This window comes from Cavia porcellus, unplaced genomic scaffold (genome assembly GCF_034190915.1).
Source record: "Cavia porcellus strain 051 isolate PalLab524CR breed Dunkin Hartley unplaced genomic scaffold, mCavPor4.1 scaffold_7, whole genome shotgun sequence".
Classification (NCBI taxonomy): Eukaryota; Metazoa; Chordata; class Mammalia; order Rodentia; family Caviidae; genus Cavia; species Cavia porcellus.
Window position 1 is genome coordinate 5,141,952 of NW_026947490.1, and position 20,853 is coordinate 5,162,804.

Below are 20,853 nucleotides of genomic sequence, written 5' to 3' on the forward strand. Positions count from 1 at the left end.
AGCATCTTGGCTTTTTGCCTTTCCATTTACACTTCTGCTCACCAGCACGCAACACCATGGTTAGCACACATAACTTCCTACTAACTTCCCTCTAGCTGTTTCTCTTCTTTGGAGCAGATTTACGATGAATCTCCTAAAGTTTCAATCTCAGGAGTCTTCTCTAAAGGTCTCCTCCAAGGCACTGTTTACAGGTGGTCGTGTGGTTTTGTGAAATCTGCAGAGCAAGTGATTTGAGGATTGTTAAAATACTTTCCTGGACTGGGGATTTAGCTTAGCGGCATAAGTGTCTTCCTGCCAAGCACCAGGTTCAATCCCTGGTGCCAAAAAAACCAAACCAAAACAAAAATGCTTGTCTCTTTCCTCTTTGAGTTTCCCTTTGACAAACTTCACATTTAGGGGGGTGTCTAGGTGGCTATGAGACTTTTTTGAGAAATGTCTTGCCATTTTACAGCATAGATACCATATCTGACATTTTACAACAGATACATAAAGAGCAACAACAAATTGTGAAGTCTAAAGAGTCTTTCCTAAACTGTCAATGATCACAAAACAAGTTTTGATTAATATGGCTAGGGGAAATGCTAAATTTATATGTGTATATGTGCACATATATATGAAGATACATGTATGTAGGTCCACATTTGATATTTTACAGTGCATATACATATCTCAACTGATGGTGAAATTTAAAGTAAGTTTTCTAAATTATCAATAATTTAAAAACACTTTAATAACTATGCTAGAGAAAAGATTGAGTTACCTTTTTTTTTTTTTTAAGGCAAGTTCTCACTAGGTAGCCCAGGTTGACCTCAAACTCACAGTGATCCTCCTGCCTCAGCCTCCTGATTGCTGGGATCACAGGCATGTGCCACTACATCTGGCTCTGTATTAGCTTTTTATTTCTTGTTTTGGTACTGGGGATCAAAAGCTTTTTATTTCTATGGAGAATATTATAGAAGGTTGTCTTAGTAAAAATGCAGGTAAAGAGAATTACAGAGATATTTTGGGCATTTAAAACATTTTAATTTTCTGGTTTCTGTGATGTTTATGGCATTTGAAAGGCCTTAAAATTTGTATTCCCTTGTTTATTTTCTCATTTTTAAATAAATGCTCATTTTTTTCTTCCTAACTTTATTTTTTTAATTTTAAAGAGAATAAAACAAAAGAGAACAGAACAAAGCAAATGAGAACAAAATAATGTAAGCAACACAGCACTTAACTTCACAACAAGACAATCGGATATCAATAGTAGCTACCGTAATGTTTCTTTTCTTCAAAATAGTTGAGCATACCTTCACACACAATAATATCAAACATAACAAAATACTATAAAACCATTCAAAAGAATGAAAGCATTATAGGACTTCAAAACCAAATAATAGGAAATAAACAATGGCTACAACAATATCTTATTTTCCTCAAAAAAATTGTTTATACCATCTCACATAATAAAATCAAATAAAGTACAACAGGATAGGACCAATCAAAACAGAAGAACATAAGCATGGTAGGACTTCAAAACAAGATGATAGTAAATCAGCAGTGGCTGCCATGATGTCTTGTTTTCTTCAAAGTAGCTGTTCATGCCATCACACATAATAAAACCAAACAAAACAGAATAAAACCAATCCAACCAATGAATGAAAGCATTATAAATCCTCAAAGCAATATAATAGGAAGCCATGACTACCATAATATATCCCAATATATTCAAAATAGCTGCCCCTACCATGTGACAGCATAAAATCTGACAAAATAAGACAGAACAAAGCCAAATCTTAACAAAATTGTGTAAATAATGCATGAGTTCAAGATAAGACAATAAGAAATTGACAATAGTTTCCTCCTTTCTCTCTCAGATGTTTCTTACATTAACTACTTTGCTTTTGGATCCCATTAACTCTTTCTGTTTCTTATGCCAGGATTCATGTGTATGATTTTAAACTGTTTTGGCTGTGAACATGATCTCCAGTTGTGTCTATTTACCTACAGGAGCCTTGAGATTATTCTATTTTATAGCTGGGTAGCTTTCCACTGCATGAATTCTTATCCATTCTACGGTTGGATGATGGGTAAGTTAACTCTTTTTTATTTTTATTTTTATTTTTTTAATCAGTACTGGAGATCGAACTCATGACCGCCTGCTTGCAAGGCAGGTGCTTATGCTGCTGAGCTAAATCCCCAAATCCCCAGCCCCAGGGTAAGTTACTCTTGTTCTTTTTTTTTTTTGGTCTCCTGTCACACGGAACAATTATTTTCTCTCCTTTGATTTTCAGTCTAAATTTCCTTTCCAGTTAAATGTGTTTCTTGTGTACAGTGTATCAGTGGATCTTGTTTCTTGGTCTACTTTCCCTGTGTTTCTTTTTATTGCTGACCTGAGGCTGTGTACATTAATGGTTACAACCAGCATACCTTGGTTTGTGTCTGCCCTCTATCCTTCTATTGTTGGCCCTCCACTTTTCCTCTCTATTCAATTGCCTGCCTTGTTTGGCGACCCTCCTCTGCTGCTGTTCCTGGAACCATCTTTACCTCTCTCTAGAATATCCTTTAGCACACTCTGTAGGTTTGGCTTGGTAGTCATGAATTCCTTCAGTTGTTCTTTATCAGGGAAGCATCTTATTTTTTCACCAATTTTGAAAGATAGTTTTGCTGGGTAGATCAATCTGGGTTGGAAGTTGTTTTCTTTCAGGATTTGAAACACTTCACTCCAAACTCTTCTTGACTTGATGGTTTGTGTTGACAGGCCTGCTGTGATTCTGATTGGTTTTCCTTTACAGGTGATCTGTCTCTTTTCTTTAACAGCTTTTAATATTCTGTTCTTGTGCTGAATTTCTGGGATCTTGATTATTAAATGTCTGGATGTAGATTTACTTTGGTTATGCCTAGTTGGATTCTTATATGCCTTACTTATCTGCATGCCAGGTCCATTTCCCATATTTGGGAAGTTTTCTTCTATTACTTCCGTGGATATCCTTTTAATTTCATTTGTGTTGACCCTGCTTCTTCACCAACACCTATCACTCTTAAGTTATCCTTCTTTGCATCATCCTACAGCCATTGAGTTGTTATTTCCTGATTCAACCTTATTTTTAAGAGATCTTTCCTTTCACCATGACTAGCTGCAATCTTGTCTTTAAGGTTTGAAAAATCTATCTTCAGTCTCTTTCAAGCAGTTTTGCCAGCTTTCGGTTGAATTTTTAATTTCCTTCATCTCTCTTTGAATCTGTTTCATGCATTGTAATTCCTTTCTATATTCATTCAAGGTTTTCATCATTTTCCTATGCTCCTCTTCGTTGTCTATGTCTTTTTAGACCTGCTGAACAATGCTTTCAGTGTGTGTGTGATTTCTTCTTTTCCCTGAGACATTATTTCTGATTTGACTGCTTTTACAGTCTCATGAAGTTGTTTTCTTACTTCAGTTGCTATCCTCTCAGAGGTTTCAGGTGTGTGACTTTTGTTTTCTTCCATGTCTACATCTCCCAGACTTACTGTGTGGTATAGAGGTCTGAGTTTGCCTTTGGCTCCTTCGTCTTGATATTCTCCTGAGTTCTTCCCAAAAAGCTGGTTTTGGGGTCCCAGGCACTTCCCATGTTGGCTGCCCCTAGGCAATGTAGGGGGATGGGACAGGCACTGGGGTTCCTCTAATTCCAGATTTCCAGGGAGATATCAGGGTGTGGAGAGGGCTTCTCTAGAGCTATGCAGCTACACTGGGGCTTCACTGATGATCAGGGGTGCATGGAGGTGGGGCTGCCTCTCTCAGCCTGTGTGTCTACACTGGGTAGCAGATACACAGGGGTGTGTTTGTTTGATTCTGCTAGTGGATGATGGCTGTCTGAGCGAACCAAGGGCTTCCAGCAGTGGCCTAGGGATGCACAGGGCTTACCTGGCTGTGTGTTCCTGCTCCTGCTGGCTGCCTGCAGGAAGGAGCCTTCCAGTGGCAACTCCCTGAAGGTGAAGATGGGTCTGCTGGTTCTCTCTGCCCACACTGGCCACCTGTAGGATGTGGCTTTTTGGTGGCAGCGTACAGCAGGCAGAGGTGGGCCTTCTTTTGGTTCTCTCTGTCCATGCTGGGCATGTGGAGGAAAGGGGCTTTCAGCGGTAGTGCCCGACATCTTTATATTCGACGACTTTGTATTCTTAAATTGTGTATTCTTTTATAGGGGGCTTTCACACGGCGTATGAGCTCAATCCAATAAGAACAGAACCTGTCCCATCTCTTCTTGTTAATTTGCTACCTTCCAGCCAGTTGCTCTCCCCAAACATTTTCCTGATGGGAAACAGTCTAAGAGGATCATCCTCTTTGGGAGGGTGAACGGGGGTGGCAGGAAGAAGCCGACACTGGCAGATGGTGAGCCGTGTCTCTGGGGACCTTGTACCCCTCACAAGTCTAGCTAGTTCTGTTTTTTCACAGATGAGGAAGCCATCAGAGTTAAGCAATGTGCCCTGGGTGCATTTGTATGGTCACAACCCCACTAACTGTGACTCCTTTTCCCAGAACCCTCCTCCCTGAAGAAGCTGACACTGACAGATGGTGAGCTGTGTTTCTTGGTACCTCTTACCCCTAAGTTCTTGTAGGTCTGGGCATTGCCGTCACTGCACAGAGGAGGAAGCCAGCTGAGTTAAGTAATGTGCCCTGGGGCACGTTTGTTCAGAAGCAACCCAACTGGCTGACTACACTTCCTAGAATTCTCCTCCCTGAACAGTGCTGAGCAAGCATGGGAGGGAGAGATGCTTTTCACAACCTCACCCGGAGGAGGGAGGGTGCAGCCATGCTCCTTTACACCTGGGAGCTGAGGCTTGCTGTACCTGCCAAGTGGCTTATTTGCTGATGTCCCATGTGGCGGGACCAGTGCCCCACAGATGTTCTGCTACAGCTTCCTGGGCTATAGTCCCCTGGGCCTGGTGCATGGCTAATTTAGCCTCATGACAGAGGGCATCAGCTTTTTTGTTTGTTTGTTTTATTTTATTTTTGCAGGACACAAGTGTGATTCCCAAGTTGGATGGAGGTTTTGGCAGTGAAGAGGAGCCGAGGGGGTTTGCAGCTCAGCCTTGGCTTCTAGTTTGTTCTGATCCCCCACCTCCTGTTTCCCTCCGCTTTCTGAGGTCTCTGTCCGAGAACTGTAGGCCTCAGCCCCGAGCATAGGGAAGGGATCTCACATGGGCTGTGTAGCCAACACCCGTGATTGTGTAACATCAACCCCTGTATTATCACACATGTTGCCCACATCACATAGTGGTTTTGCTCCTGTGAACAAAATCCAGCTGATTGTGTCCCAGATCAGATGACAGCAAATAGTGACATGGACTCCTGGTCAGATCCTGTCTAACTCCAAAACCTCCTGTGTTTCATATCTAGCTTCTCACCTGCTGTCTGTCACCCTCACGCCGACACGTGCTCTGAGGCCTATCGGACGCCCCACGCTACTCAAGGTCCTACTGTTCTGGCAGCCAGACTGATGCTGCTTCTCAAAGGTCGCATGTGCCTGCCTTCTCTCCCTGCCTTTTCCGCTGCTGGGCCCCTCTTCCCGTGGTCATCCTCATTTTCTTCCTTTGTCCCCATACTTTTAATCTAAATTCTAATCTCCATCTCTTGCCTGGGCTGTCACTTCCTGAGAACTCCTTCCTGCCCCGCCCTCACCACGTCTCCAGCTGCTGGAGACTGGTGTAAGCAGTGGAGGGGGTCACCCAAAGGCAAGACTGCTGGCGCCAGTGTGCAGGGCTGGCAGGCGTCCTCTGTAGGTGGGAACTGAGCTTCAGGTCTGAACCCCAAGCAGGCCTTTGATCATTGCTGGGCTTGGCCTTGATATGTTGCCTGGTACCCTCTCTTCAGGTCAGCAAAAGAACAGATCCTCTCTGGTTCCCAGGGACTGTTTTGTTCTTTTACTCTGTCCCTCCCAGGCCACAACCTCCACTCCTGGCCCTACAAAGTTTGCATTTCTGGCTCCTTATCGGGGGCCGCTAGAAAGCCTCATTCCAAAAACACTTGTCATTTCTGTGGTCAGAGGCCTTCCCACAAGTAACCATTAACAAATATGACACTGTCCCTCTCCTGCCCCCTTAAAACAGGGCCTGAATAATGTCCTGTAATTTGTCAGAGAGAAGAGACAATGGGAGAGGGGAATATTTCACAACTCTTTCTTGCCCCTTTTCAGGGAAGAGACTTCTGCATTTTAGGGAAGTGTCATTCATTCCTGATCCCAGAGGGCATGAAAAGGGACAAGGATCCCAGGGGCAGACTGAAGCACCCAGTGGGAGCTAGAAAGAAAAACCTGAGCCTTTTCCCCTTGGATTCTTGGACAGGATTTGTGCAGTGAAACCTCTCGGGTTTGTATAACTCAGGGAAATGCATACAGATGTCCAGAGTGATTAAGATCATGGCTGACATTTGGTGTGTTTTAATCTGCTCTCTGGGATCTCATAGACTTCAAGGAAAAGCCTGGTGTCTTGGGCAGGACTGGGAGCACATGGTGAGCAGAGGGCTCAGTCTAGTTGGTGGTTGCTGTAAGTCAGCCAGTGTGCTTAAAAGAGCCTGCAAATAGTGATGTTAGGAACTGATGTGAATAAATCTCCTGCTTTCTATCTGATGATTGCTCCTCTCATTTCAGAATTGTCACAGTGCAAAAAAGTCTGCTTGTGTTGCCTCAGCTTAAGTGAACTACGTAAATTCAGTCTAAGACACTTCCTGTTTTATAACCACTCAGAAGCTGCCAGACAGCGTTTCTGGTGGCAGAAGGGCATATGGTCCGAGCCACCAGTAAGGAGACCTGATGTTTTTATTTGCCTGGGAGCAAATGAACACTTCCCATAGGTTTTTCCAACTGTGAAGCCACTCTGGTGCCTTTGTCTTTTCTAGAGTATCCAGAAAAACAGGGGCCAGGCTGGGAGCCCAGGCAGAGGTACAAATGGTCCACTGTCCCAGGGAAGGTCATCCTGGGCCTCCATTCTAGGGCTGTATTGGTTTCCTATTGCTGCTGTTACATTGCACCACATGCTTAGTGGCTTGAGACAAAAATGCCCAATCTTACGGTTCCACATGTGAGAAATCCAAAATGGGTGTCAGGGAAGATTCTAGGGGAGAATCTATTTCCTGAGGCTTCCAGCTTCCAGAGGCTGCTGCCTTCCTTCATGTGTCAGCCTTTCTTCCGTCTTCAAGGCTGTACCTCTTTCTCTCTTTCTGTGTCGCCTCACATCTCACACTCTGACTCTCCCATTCCTCTCTTTCTCTGATGAGGTGATTACATTGGTCCCACTTGGACAGCCTAGACTCTAAAGGGCCTCAGTTTAACCACATCTGCTAAGTCCCCTTTACCTCATAAGGTATGTACCATAGTTTGGATCATGAATGTCTCCCAAAGGCCCAAGCATTGAAAGCTTGGTTCCTAGCCTGCAGCATTTCGGGAAGGAGGCAGGAGCCTTGGGAGGTAGGGCCTAGCGGACAGAAATTAGACCACTGGGGGTGTCCTTGAAGAGGACGCAGGAGCCCTGCCCCTCTTCCTTCTTTCTTTGCTTCCTGGCCACCATGGGTCCACTATGATATATTGTGCCCCAGGCCCAAAACAATGGGGCCAAGTGATCATGGACTGAAACCTCTGAAACCACGAAGTTTCCTCTTTTTGCCTGATTTATTTCAGGGATTCTGTCACAGTGACAGAAAGCGGACCTTGGTAACATATTCACATGTTGGGAGTTGGATCTTAGCCACCGTTGGGTGCCATTAACCAGCTTAGCACAAGGGCTGCTTGGGATGACATCAGGCCAGTGGGTGGCTGTTCTCAGCATGTCTTTCTGGGGCTCTCCGTCCTACTTCTCTCTTGGACTGTCCCTTCCTTTCCTGCAAATGTGCGCACGCACATCTGAGCCTGGCAGCCCGAGGCCAGCTCCTATGCCGGCATTCCCTTTCTCACATATGAAGCCTCTGGCCTGATAGAACGGCGGCGGCTGAAAAGATAAGAAGTATGAAATATAAATGACCTTTATTTTGAGAATATGGGAGACATTGAGAGACACCGCCATCCCCTGGGACGCCCCCCCCACCCCCACCCCCACCCTGCCATCGTTGATCTCTCCATGGGACACGTGGAGTGGGGGCATACATGTAGCTTAGGTTTGGGGTGGAGCCTGAGGGGCATTAGTGATGCACAGGAAGCCCATTGGTATTCTTTTGGCGCCATAGGTAAATTCCTAGGGGTGGGGGAGATGGAGCTCCTTGGTTCTGGCTTTACCAGCTACAGTGTCCTGTCTGGGCTAAAACCCTTTCATGGCCCTTTCAGGAATGTGTCTCCTGGAGCTGCCATTTTTCTTGCTTAATTAGTTTAATCAAACCCTGCCTTAAACAGGAGGAGGGGACAGGATAGCTCATTGGTACAGCACTTGCCTAGCATGCATGAGGGCCAACACTGCAGAAAACAAAAGACTACGGTAGAAGAATTAAAATTATTTTCTGGGGTGGAGAAGTAGGGCAAACAGGAACATTTGCTGCTGTTCTCTAGGAATCTGTGTGAGTTTGTTTGTGAACAATTTCCTGGTCATAAAATAGGCAGTAGGATAGGGCAGACCTTGGGTGGTGTCGGCCAGTTGTTAGAGCTACAGTGGAGAATGTTTATGGGGAGCAGCAGGTCTCTATGTAATTCCTTTTAACCTCTCCATAAACAGTTCTTTCTGGGCACACACTCTTCTTACAAAGGGTCATCCAGGAATCAAGAAGAGTAGCCCTGTGGTGTAAGACACCAACCACCCGGATGGGCTGGGGCAGGACCTGTGAACTCTCAGCTGGATTCACCTACTCAGTTAAAAAAAATAATTAAGACTGCACCTCATCCCTTCATCAGAGATTGATTCTAAAGCAGCTTAGTTAATCAGCTTACTGTGCGCCTGTTTGTGCCGTATGTGTGTGAGGTAGTCACCCCTTTCTCCATGGTTTTTGATTCTGTGTTTACTTTGGAAATAAACAATTCATACCTTTTAATTTGAGTGGCATTTTGAGCACATGATGAAATCTTGTGGCATCCTGCTCTGTCTGACCCCTGAGTCAGGAGCACGCACGCGACACATACTACAGGCCCATTAGTCATTTATTTTGTAGCAGGTTAGGTTATCGACTGGTTGTAGGTAGCTCAGTGCTTACGTAAAGCGACACTCACAGGCAGCCTAATGCCTTGTGGTCATCCTCTTCCCTTCATCTTGTCACATAGGTGCTGGATCATCTTATCACCATGAGAATGCAAGCCATGTGTAGTGGTGCACGCCAGTAATTCCAGCATTCAGGAGGCTGAGGCAGGAGGATCACTGTGAATTCAAAACCAACCTGGGCTACACTGTGAGCTCAAGGCAGCCCAAGCTGCATAGCAAGACCCTGTCTCAAAAGACAGATGAACAAACAGGATGGCTGCAGTGCAATATTTTGAGAGAGACGGATCACAGTTATAACTTTTATTACAATATGCTATAATTGTTCTGTTTTGTTACCACTATTAATATTAACCTCTTACTATACCTAATTTATGAATTCAGCGATCACATATATGTACATGTAGGCATAAACAGAGCACACACAGGAGTTGGTACTATCTAAGGGTTTAGGCCTCCACTAGAGATCTTGGAATGTATCTTTCACAGAAAAACAATTCTATTGAATTATTTTTTAATGCAAAGGATTATAAATAAAATAAGTATACAATTCAAAATATTAGACTGAAAATTATTGGTTTACCAAAGGTATATGAATCTGGGATATGTGGTTCACTGCGAGGAGACAGCATGTCCATTTGTAGTAAGGAGTCCTGCATGTTTACTAAAGTCAGCTTCCAAAATAGATCAGTGTCCAAAGGTGCACTGATACCTCTGAGGTTACAGGGCAGTGTGTAAGTTCACACTTTGTGTTTTTGGTCTAACTGCTTTGGACAATGGCTACTTAGAAGTCTTGTAAGGACTTCTCTGTTCCCCTGTGGGACCCTTTGCTCTGCGGAGTAAATTAAAGCAGAAATTTAACTGATTTGGAATTTCTAAACTCAAAACATGCAAACCTGTATTAGTGTTTTTCTTTGTTAGAATAGCAGTCCTTGGTCATTGTCATAATACTGTAAAGTACAAAAGATGTAAAGAAAACTAATCACCTAAGTAACCTTACTGTACAGCCCAGAAATTCCCATGTTTTACATCCTAAAACGCTTACGTTTGTCTCCCTGCACAGCTCTGAAGATCAATCCCAAGGCCTCACACATGCGAGGCAAACGCTCTGTCCCTAAGCTACATTGCCAGTCCCTGAAGTGCCTAAAATTTTAAGCACCAGTAAAATGGCAAGCAGGCAGCAGCACTATTTTACCCTTTTAAAGAAAGTGGTGGAAGTGACATTCAGGCTTTCCTGTCTCACACATTTCATGATTGTGTGAAAAGCGGCAGCTTATGATCTCAGCTTATGGTCTCAGGGCATTCTCTCCACGGAGATGGCCTTGACTCTACAAAAGGACTTGCACTTTCTTTTATGTTTGCTTTTAAAAAATAAACCAGATCAAAATGACAAACTGATGTGTCTCTTTAGCAAGATCTTGCTAAAGCAGAAAAATGTTTCCTCCTATCATCTCAGTATCTTTTATTTTACATTTTGGGCATGGATGTTCATTATTTTGATTGTGGTGATGGTTTCACATACGTAAAAACTCATCAAAATGTATGTTTCAGTTGTATGCAGTATGAGGTATACAAGAAGCTGCTAGAAAAAGAAAAAGAAACAAATTATACACACGGTCCTGAACACAGGGTTGCGAAATGCTTGGTCCATGCCTGTCACAGCGGTAGATCAATCTTTATACGTAGGGAGTTCAATTCTGCCTTTTAGAGAACCTCACTGAGAAGCAATTTTAATTCTAAAAATAGGCCTCCCTTCAGTTAAGAATCTTGGGATTTCCTCTTTGAAAACTAGGCCACGCCCCGCAAATCGAAATGATTCCTGTTCAGTGTTGGTGGCTCTGACCTCAAGACAGTACAAAGGTTTGGGGAAATTCCAGTGTTGCTTTGGACTTGGTGATACCCGTGCCACCAGTGCCATGCACTAATCCTGGCTCACCCTGCTTGCCGGCCAAAGGTCCCTGGGGCTGATAAGAAGACCAGATATGCCAAGAGGCCAGCGCTGTCTCTGCTGAGAATGAGAAATGTCATACTAGTCTGCTGCTGAGGGATTTTGAAGAACCAAGTATCACAGCATAGAATAATCAACTATGGAGAAATAAATCCCAACCCGCAGCTCCAAAATCCAGAGCACTGAAAAATCACAAACTTTGTAACTATGACTGAATCCACTTGAAGCTAAATGCAGTTTTTAGTCATCCTCTTAAAACTGAAATACCTATAGTTATATTGTCCTAGACAATTTGTCGGGGGGAGAGTGGTGGCTTTTTTTGAGACAGAGTCTCACTATGCAGTTCGGGCTGGCCTCGAACTCACTACATAGCCTAGGCTGATCTCAAACCTCCAGTGGCCCAGGTTGGCCTTGAACTCACAGCAATGCTCTTGCCTTATCCTCTCCAGTGCTGGGGTTACAGGTAGGAGCCACCACACCTGACACCCTGGAGAATTATAAGGCTGCTCGCAGCCTGCTGGGGGGGCTACTTTATAGTCTCTCTACCTTTTTTGCTTTTCTAAACCATCGCTGGCTCCTCAGGGTTCCAGGGGAGGGGCTGTGGGCCAGAGTCATAACCGCTGCCATCTACCAAACACACAGACTTGGCAGTTGTCTCAGAATGCCGTTGATCCGTCTGTAAAGAAGGCTCTAGTTTTTCCTTTTTACTTAGGAGAAAACTGGCTCAACAGCCTCGGGTTCAGGGCTGCGTTACAAACATCAGAAGCTGTTCTTGCTAGTTTAGGCAGAGTACCAACTTGGGGAGAGCCACGAACAAGTCTCTAGGCTCATTGATCAGGAAAGGAATGTGTATGTGTATGGTGCTGGGAACATGACCCAGAGCCTCGCACACACTGGGCAAGTGCTCTACCACTGAGCTGCGTCCCCAGCTCCCAAACTGGGCCATTATTTTTTGCCCATATACATACATAGGCCCCTATGTATATATAGTTGTATATGGACATATACATATAAGTATATCTAGTTAAATATATGCACATATATATCTTCTTGGTTGATTTCTATTTTTTGAGTATAAGACTGATCAACTATTATTTGTTTAAGAATATTTGAATTTCTTTTTCTATAAATTATCTGATTACATTTTTTGGTCTTGTTTGAGGGGGTTAGTGTTCCTTTTAAAAATTGACTTGCATAATGATACTAATTCTAGTCATCCATATGAGTTAAAATGATTCCCCAGATTATAATTTGCCTTTTAAATTAGTTTCTGGTCATTTTTTCTGCGTACAATTTACTATTTTATTTTACTTTATTTATTTATTTGGTACCAGGGGTTGAACTTGCAACCTCAAACTTGCCCAGCGGGCATTTATGCCACTGAGCTAAATCCTAGCTAAAAATTATAATTTTAATAAAATTATACTTATTAAATATATTTATAATAGTCATAAAATATGATGTAATATAAGATCAAAAAGATTAACCAATGAATTAATTATTAACATAATTAGGTTTATATATTTCCCAAAAGATTAACCAATGAATTAATTATTAACGTAATTAGGTTTACATATTTCCCTGGTTTTTTTTTTTTTTGAGACAGGGTCTCGCTATATAGTCCAGGCTGACTTTGAACTGGTGGCCTCCTGTCTCAATCTTTCTATTCCAAGTTCTGAGTGCTGGAATTATAGGTATGTGCCTGGCCTACATCTTTTTGAAGACTAAATGTTTTCATTTTAAATGTTGGCATTTTAACTGGGACTGTATTGAATTTAGACAATAATTTGGTGAGAACTGGCATATAAGAAAAAGGTGACTCTTTCTATTTATCCAAAACTTCTTTTATGTCCCTCAAAATAACTAAGATAAGTTCTTGACTTTCATCTTTTAATGTGCAAATGGGACTTTTTCTTCCATTATATCTATTTTAACTCATTTTTGTTTCCATATGGAAAATCATTGCTTTTTATACACCACTTTTGTGGTGAACTATGTGATTAAACATCCCGAATCTTTCTTGTAGTTCTCTGGTCAATTCCTTTCTGTGCCTTCCCCTCCCCCATCATCAGGACTTCACTTCCTCTTCTGCCCGCCATAACACACCATGCAGGGGGAGATTGTGTGCTCATGTGTGGTGTGGCTCCCCGACAGCTGAACACACACAGGCACAGGCTGATGCTCCGGTGTTTACAAACTGTGTGCCCGCCTTGCTTAGTTGCACGTTAAGGATGAGGCCCTAGCATGGCTGGCGTTTGTCCTGCTAGCCCTGCCCTGAGGAAGGAGACTGAGGGAACCTCCTAACCTGGGCTTGGTGCTCCAGCTAATGTGTTTTATTGGTGCTTGCAGGGCAACTTCAGAGGTGTGTGCTATCAAACAGCAGGACCCTGAGGAGCCACTTCTGTTCCCTAGGAAGGGAGGGGCCCCTGGAGAGATCCTGAGGCACTGCCCTGGAATGAGAGTCCCTCAGCACACGTGGGACACATTTCAATATGTGATTCCAGGGTCACTTTCACCATTTGGGTAGCCGAGAATGCCCTGGGAATCTTGTGAAGGATTCCAGCAACTCCTCAGGCAAGAGAAAAAGGAGTTGGCTGAGAGTTCCTCAGACCCAGAAGTGGACTCAAAGGATAGTGAAATGGCCTTGGCCAAAGGGTCACTTGGGGACTGCAGACCCTCAGGACAGGGAGGGCCTGGGATCCTTTCTGCAGAACTATGGCCTCGAAGAGGCTTTGTCTTGGACGTGGCCAGCCCTTGCCCGAGGAACCCCTCTGGGCAGGACCCACCCTCTAGAAGCAGAGAGTGCAAAGGGGCTGGAACTGGGGGAGACCAGGTACAAAGGGGCTGGAAACAGCTGGGGTTGCCCAGAAATAGCACAGAGGCTCCGGAGCTGGGATCATTTCGAGCGACGTTGACTTGGAACTGAGAACTGACTGCAGAGAGGAGATTTCACATCTCTGAGTGACATCCTTTGGTTAATCCACATTCAGCTCAGCCCAGGCAACTCTGCAGTCAGCGTGCAGTCTGAGAGAGTAACCCACGGGGTGAGAACCGCCACCCGGTTCACGTAATACCGCTGCTGTGCGGTTTAAGTGAGAAGACACTTTTACCAGTGGTTAACGACGTCCTTCGACAGAGCAACCGTGCGGTTATTATGTTATAACCACACAGTATCAGAGGTGGCTCAGTTAGTTGTGAAAGCAACCGTGAGTACCTCAAACATCAAGGAAGCTCAGGAAATCCTTCCTCGAAGACCTCTGATGATATCCCGGACTGTTTAATAAATCACAACGCCTCCTCCCAGATTGCTGTCGGGAGGAGGAGGAGAAGGAGGAGGAGTGGGGCCCCACAATCCCTTTGAGAGCACTGCCCCAGTGAAGGACCCCACTAGACCCAACCTCCCAAATGATCCACCACCTCCCAAGAGCACCACCAAATCCTTAAGGCATGGACCTCTGGGAAATTCCAAGCCTATCCAAACCAGAGCATGGCTTTGGAGACAGTGATTTTCACGCCCTCCTCCCCTTTTTTTTTCGTAGGCCCTTTTACCTACAAAAACTATTGCAGGGCACCCAGACATCAGACCCAGCTAACTGAATCTCCTGGCTGCATGAAAGGTCCTTAAGAAGAGCAATGATAGGTTGTCAGCCACTGACCTAAGGAAAGAAGGCCCGGCACAGCTCTGCTGACCTCACACCAGCAAGTGTGAATTGAGACCTGGCAAAGCAGACGGCAAAATGATAGCATAGACCCAGCCCTGCAGCCTTGCAGTCCAACAGCAGGGTGGGATGGGAACGGAAACAACACAGAGGAGGCCGGGAGTTCCCAAAGGTCAGGGCTGGGCAATAGGATCGCATGCTGCAGGGAAAAAGGGTGGAAGAAGCTGGACCAAGCCCTATGGCGATGCCTTCCGGAGAGCAGTGCTGGTAGATACAGCGGCAGTGAGGGAAGCTGCCTGGAGGAGGTTGGCGAGTGAGTGGGCGTGCGTGCAGAGGAAGGTGTGACGAAGTGTGGCGAGCCAAGGAAGTGGTGGGGAAAAAGACACTGGTAAGTGTATTTTTAGGCTGGGGAGGGCTGAACACCCTTAAAACAGAAGGGAAAGAGCCAGTGGAGGAGGGCGTGAAAATCACTTTCTCCAAAGCCATGCTCTGGTTTGGATAGGCTTGGAATTTCCCAGAGGTCCATGCCTTAAGGATTTGGTGATGCTCTTGGGAGGTGGTGGATCATTTGGGAGGTTGGGTCTAGTGGGGTCCTTCACTGGGGGAGTGCTCTCAAAGGGATTGTGGGGCCCCACTCCTCCTCCTTCTCCTCCTCCTGTTCTTCTTCTTTCCCCTCTCCTCTGACTCTCTCAGTCTCTGTCTCCTTTGATCTCTATCTCTCTCCATCTGTCCCTGATTTTGTCTCTCTCTGTCTCTGTCTCCAACCCTGGCTCTGAGATATGACCATGGATCCAACATGTACTACTGCCACGATGTGCCACCCCAACCCGTTCCTTCAAAACCAAGCTAAATAAATCTTTTCTCTTTAAAAATTAGTTGTCTGAGGTGTATACCTTGGTAACACAGAGCTGACTAATACATGCCATCAGCAATCAGTCAATCAATCAATCAATCAATAAAATAGGCCATGTGTTCTTCTTAACTGCCCCAATGCATTCAGAAGGCAGGTGCCCTTTGCTTGATGAGTATTGTTTGAATTTTGCTTATTTTACAAAGGTTAAAAACAATTGCAAGTAAGTGCTTGCCTTGCAAGCAGGGCAGTCATGAGTTCGATCCCTGGTACTGATAAAAAGGAAAAAAGACAAAAACAAAAACAAACCCAAAAAACTAATTGCAAGAACAATCTTCTTTCCTGGAGGAGCTTGGAGTTGGAGCACAGCTCATGCCTTTAAAAAATAACTGTAAGTAAGCAAAATGTGCTCTGGTCACGCAGTAAAATATTATTCAGCAACAAAAAGGGACAAAGTGCAGACACTTGCTACAATATAGCTGAGGCTCAGTATGGTTTATATCTAGATGCCAACCCAGAGCCTCATGTATTCATAGGCAAGGCTTTTGGAGGCAATTGGATTACAGGGGATTATAGTGGATTTTCTTTTAGAAAGGGGGGTCTGGTGGAAGAAGGGGGTCATTGTGGCTGTGGCCAGAAAGGGTTTATCTCCCTCCATGCTTCTCCATTTGCTCCCTTTTTCCTGGATGCTATGATGTGAGGAGTTACTCCTTTTCTGGGGCATCCTGCCTTGGAGCCAGCTGACTATGGACTGAAACTTCTACAAACTGTGAGCCAAAATAAACCTTCCTCTTCTAATCTGTGGGCATTGGGTATTGTGTTCCAGCAATGAGGTAACTAACTAAGACAAACCTGGAAAGCATGCTGAGTTAAAGATGCTAGTCACAGGGGCTAGGGATTTAGTTCAGTGGCACAAGTACCTGCCTGGCAAGCATGAGGTCGTGAGTTTGATCCCTGGTACAAGAACGAAAAGAAGAAGGAGGAGGAAAAGGAGAAGCTAGCCACAAAAGGACACACATTATATGATTTCATTTACATGAAATGTCTAGAATAGACTATAGAGACAGAAAGTCAATTGGTGTTTGCCAGGGCCTGGGAGAAGGAGCAAGGGAGAGTGGTTCTAAAGGGTAGAGGGGTTCCCCTTTGGAGTGATGAAGTGATTTTAGAATTACATACAGATTCCAAACAATACCACAATATTGTGGTAGTGGCGCAACACTGTGAATGTACCAGTTACTGCCACTGAACTGATGTAGCTGATGTGTGTTACATTCATTTCATCAAACAATTAAACTAACAACAATGAAAAATGGTCCCAGCCCTACCACTTACTGGATTCTGCATCCTTCCCTTCAAGGATTTGTCACATGCTGACCTTGCAACCATGAACAAGTCACCACCCTAAAATGAATACCTGATCATTTATTAATCACCTGAACAAGACACAAAGGATTGATTTCCCAATGTCCCGCCCAGAGCCTGGATCACATGGCTCTCTCTATGGCCACCTATATCTCAGTCTTTCACCAGAGCTGTGGCAGAGTGTATCATGCTTTGTATGGTGATTTGCTGACCGGTCAGAGGGTTTGCCCCAGGTGGGGACTTTCAGTGCTGAGTGGGAAAGTCCTGGGTGAAGCAGGCTGTGTTGGTCGCATTAGCTTATGCCCTTATTACAGTGTTTACAGAAGTCAAGGCTGTGGCCTCTCTAGCCCTGGTGGCGAACCCCAGCCTCTCCCTTAATCAGCAGGCTTTCCTTCTGCTCAGCACAGAGACGTGGGAGAGTGCTCCTGTGCCCCGGGGAGGAGGCTGGATCTTAAGACTGGTGAAACCGGGACTGTTCTGAATTGAGGACTACCAGTCATTTTTCTTTGTGCCATGGAAAATGGAAATTTCTTTGGGTCCACATTGAGGTGAAGGGTTAGCACCAGGAGCAGCTCCTCCGGTGTCATGGATACCAGGTGGCTACCAGAGGATTATGCTGATGGTGGTAGCCAGAGCCTGGTGGGACACTGGAGCTTGGAAAGAACAGGTAGATATAATTAGATGACACCTGGATGATGCAAGTAGCCTGACTAATTTACAGAAGACATGCCAAGGCCCTACAGGGTACGTCTGGGGAGACTGTGGGAGTTGTATTAAAAGCAGCCAGTGATGGCACCATTTGTAATGTCACCACCCGTGAAAGATGCATCTTTGCTTGTGCTTTGCTTCCGTTAGGCGAGCACCTCTGCTCGGGGAGAGGGGAGAGATAGCTTGAGTGCCCAGATATCTAGGAATGGATTAAAAATACCAGGGGGCATTCATAGCCTGTAGGTTATCTGGTAATTAAAAAAAATGAAGTCTGAACAGCCATTGAAGAACAGTAGCCATGGGTTTGAACTACCTGTTGGCTGTGGACCTCCAAAAGGGGCACAAGGTGGCAAAGAACATGAGCAAGCTGAGGTGCAGGCCATGCTGTTGGTGCCTCTCCAAGCACCCCAAGTCTGTGCTGGGCTGGATCCCAGCACTGTGTGGCTCCGTGCCGTAGGAACTGCGTACCACAGGAGCTGCTCCAAGTCTCTAAGGACACGGGAGCCCTCCAGTTCACCAAGGAAGGAATGGGAATACATGTCCACTCCAGGAAAAGCATGGGAGCTGAGCAATGTCCTGGCTACCAGGAGGGATGTGACTGTCAGGGTCTGAGCCCCCTACCTGCTGTTTGTAGCATAAAACTTTTACAGACAAAAAAGGAAAAAAATGAACAAGTCTCTAAAACATGATGCTAAGGGAAAGAATCCAGGCATAAAGGATCACATATTGTGTGGTTTTCTTTGTATAAAACATTCAAAATAGACTCATTCATAGAGACAGAAAGTACAGTAATGGATTCTGGGAAAAAGGGAATACAGTTTGACTTCTAATGGGATGTTTTGTCACTTTGGGATTACTCACATCACCAGCATGCCCCAGAGTGGAGCCAAGTCCTGTGGGTCACTCCGTGACTATGCTTCTGTCTTGAGGTTGGTTCCACATGGAGGAACCATTGAACTTCCTTTTCCTCCTCAGGGAGGGGAGGAGAGCCCAAGTAGACCCAGCTAGAGGGAGGATGCAAGGGCTCCCATCTTCTTTAAACACCCCCTGGGGCCAGAATGTGGGTTTTCCAGCTCACAAAGCTGGATGTTGCATCTGGCTTTGACTTCCTGTTGTGCGTGGCCTCTCTGTGCCATCCTTCTGTGGCTCAGAGCAAGTCACCTGGGGGCACGGGAGGCCTGGAGCTGGCCAAGCAGTGACCATGGCTCTGGCTGCATTTTAGAAACACCCGGGTAACTGTAGAGACTGGCAGAGCCTAGGCTCAGCCTGGGGCCTCTGACTCTGGTGGAATGAGTCATGGAGCCCCACGCCCTGCCCGTGCACTGGAGTCAGAGAGCTCCTGTTCTACAGAAAATGATGTCACAAGGAAACATGCAGCCACAGGGGTGTGGGAAAAGCGTCGCAGAGCTGTGTCAGTAGGCAATGAATGCAAACATCGTAATTTAGTAACATTTCAGTTAATGTTTGGAAAAAATACTTCGTGGTCATGCTGCAGTACTCTGGTAATGCCTGGCATCTCACATTTAGTGACCATTGGGTTAGGGTGCTAATAGATAGACCTGTAAAGGTCCATTTCTCCCATTGCAGTTATTCAGTGGTCAGGGAAGAAGATAGTTTTACTGTGCAAATCTGTTCCCCAGCAACTTTTTAAAAGTAGTTTCAACCATCCATTGATGACTTTCTTGAATAAATTATTTCACTGGGAGTTGCAAAATGCAAATCATTTAAAGTTTTCATTAATTTTGTGTTTATTGGCTGGAATCTTCTTGGAACAGTGCTTCCCCTTATCAATATCAGGACTGGTTTTAATGTCAATCAAGCATGTCTTAAAAGCATTCATTTAGCCTGGCTGCCGCATTCACAAATGAAAAATACTGCTGTTCAGATAAGCAAAAAGATTTGCTCAAATGGTACAGTAACTAGAAATAAAAGCCTACCTTTTTGACACCAAAAGTGCTTTGAAAAGCCACCTTTTCGTTGCTGGGACAAAAATACCCAATGTACACAATTTAAAAGAGGACAGGTTTCTTTTGGCTCGTGGTTTCAGAGATTCTGGTCCAGGATCAGCTGAGTGCATTGCCTTCATGTCTGTGGTATGGCAGAGCAGAGGTGCTCGCCTCACGGAAGCAAAGCACAAGCAAAGATGCGTCTTTCACGGGTAGTGACTTACTTCCTCCAATAAGCCTCACCTGCAAAGGGAACAGTTAGTCCTGCGCTCATCAACAGGCTAATCCATCAATGAGGTCTGTGCCCTCACAATCCATTTAGGAGTCTCTTGATTCAATCAAGTTCATAATCAAGATTAGCTGTCACAAAGAGGATAAATCTTTACCTCGAAACAAGTCTGAAAAACCAGAGTATGGTGCTCTGAATGGTTCTTTTATAATATTTGTCAACATTTCTTAGAACAGAACATAGCTTGGGAAACAGGGAAAGCTTGGCAAAATATTTGAAAACCTTCCATTTCACCCGGAAATGAAATTGGACCCCTAGTCTCTCACTGTGATGGTTTACCATGGCCCTGGAAGTTCTGGCTGACAGAATAAGAGGTGAGCAAGAGGTGTCACAGTTAGAGGCAGGAATACAAGATTACCCCTAGTTGCACATAGTACAATACTCTTTCTAGAGGAGCAGTTCTTTAAAATTTACCAAGGGTCACAAGGGACTTCTGTTTATGTGGGGTATATGAATTGAGACAGAGACATTTAAAAACTTATCAATTCATTCAAAAGTAAAAAAAAAAAACCCAATTGCATGTTAACATAAACCACATTTGTTTTATTAAAAATACTTTTTCTAATAAAAATGGCAATGAAATCACTATTATTTTTAAAAGAGATTTTACAAATCTCTATCATTATTGACCTAAGGAAGGCATCTGAGCTCACATCCATCTGTTTTGCTCTTAGCAGATACATGATATCACATACAATGAAGATTCACATTTTGCTGAAAGAATGAGAGTTAAAAGTCCAATAACCTCCTGTATTATTATGAAAATGGTTTTCGTTCTGAAGATCCTTGGAAAGGTTTTTAGGACCACAATTTGAGAACTGATGTTTTGATACATTCAAGAAACTCAGGTTAGTTTACCTGTCTCACTTAGCTTGACAAAGTGACTGGATAAGTGATAAATATATGAAAACAAATCACCCTCCCATACAGCGACATCTCTGGAATGTGTTGGGCTCTACTCTTAT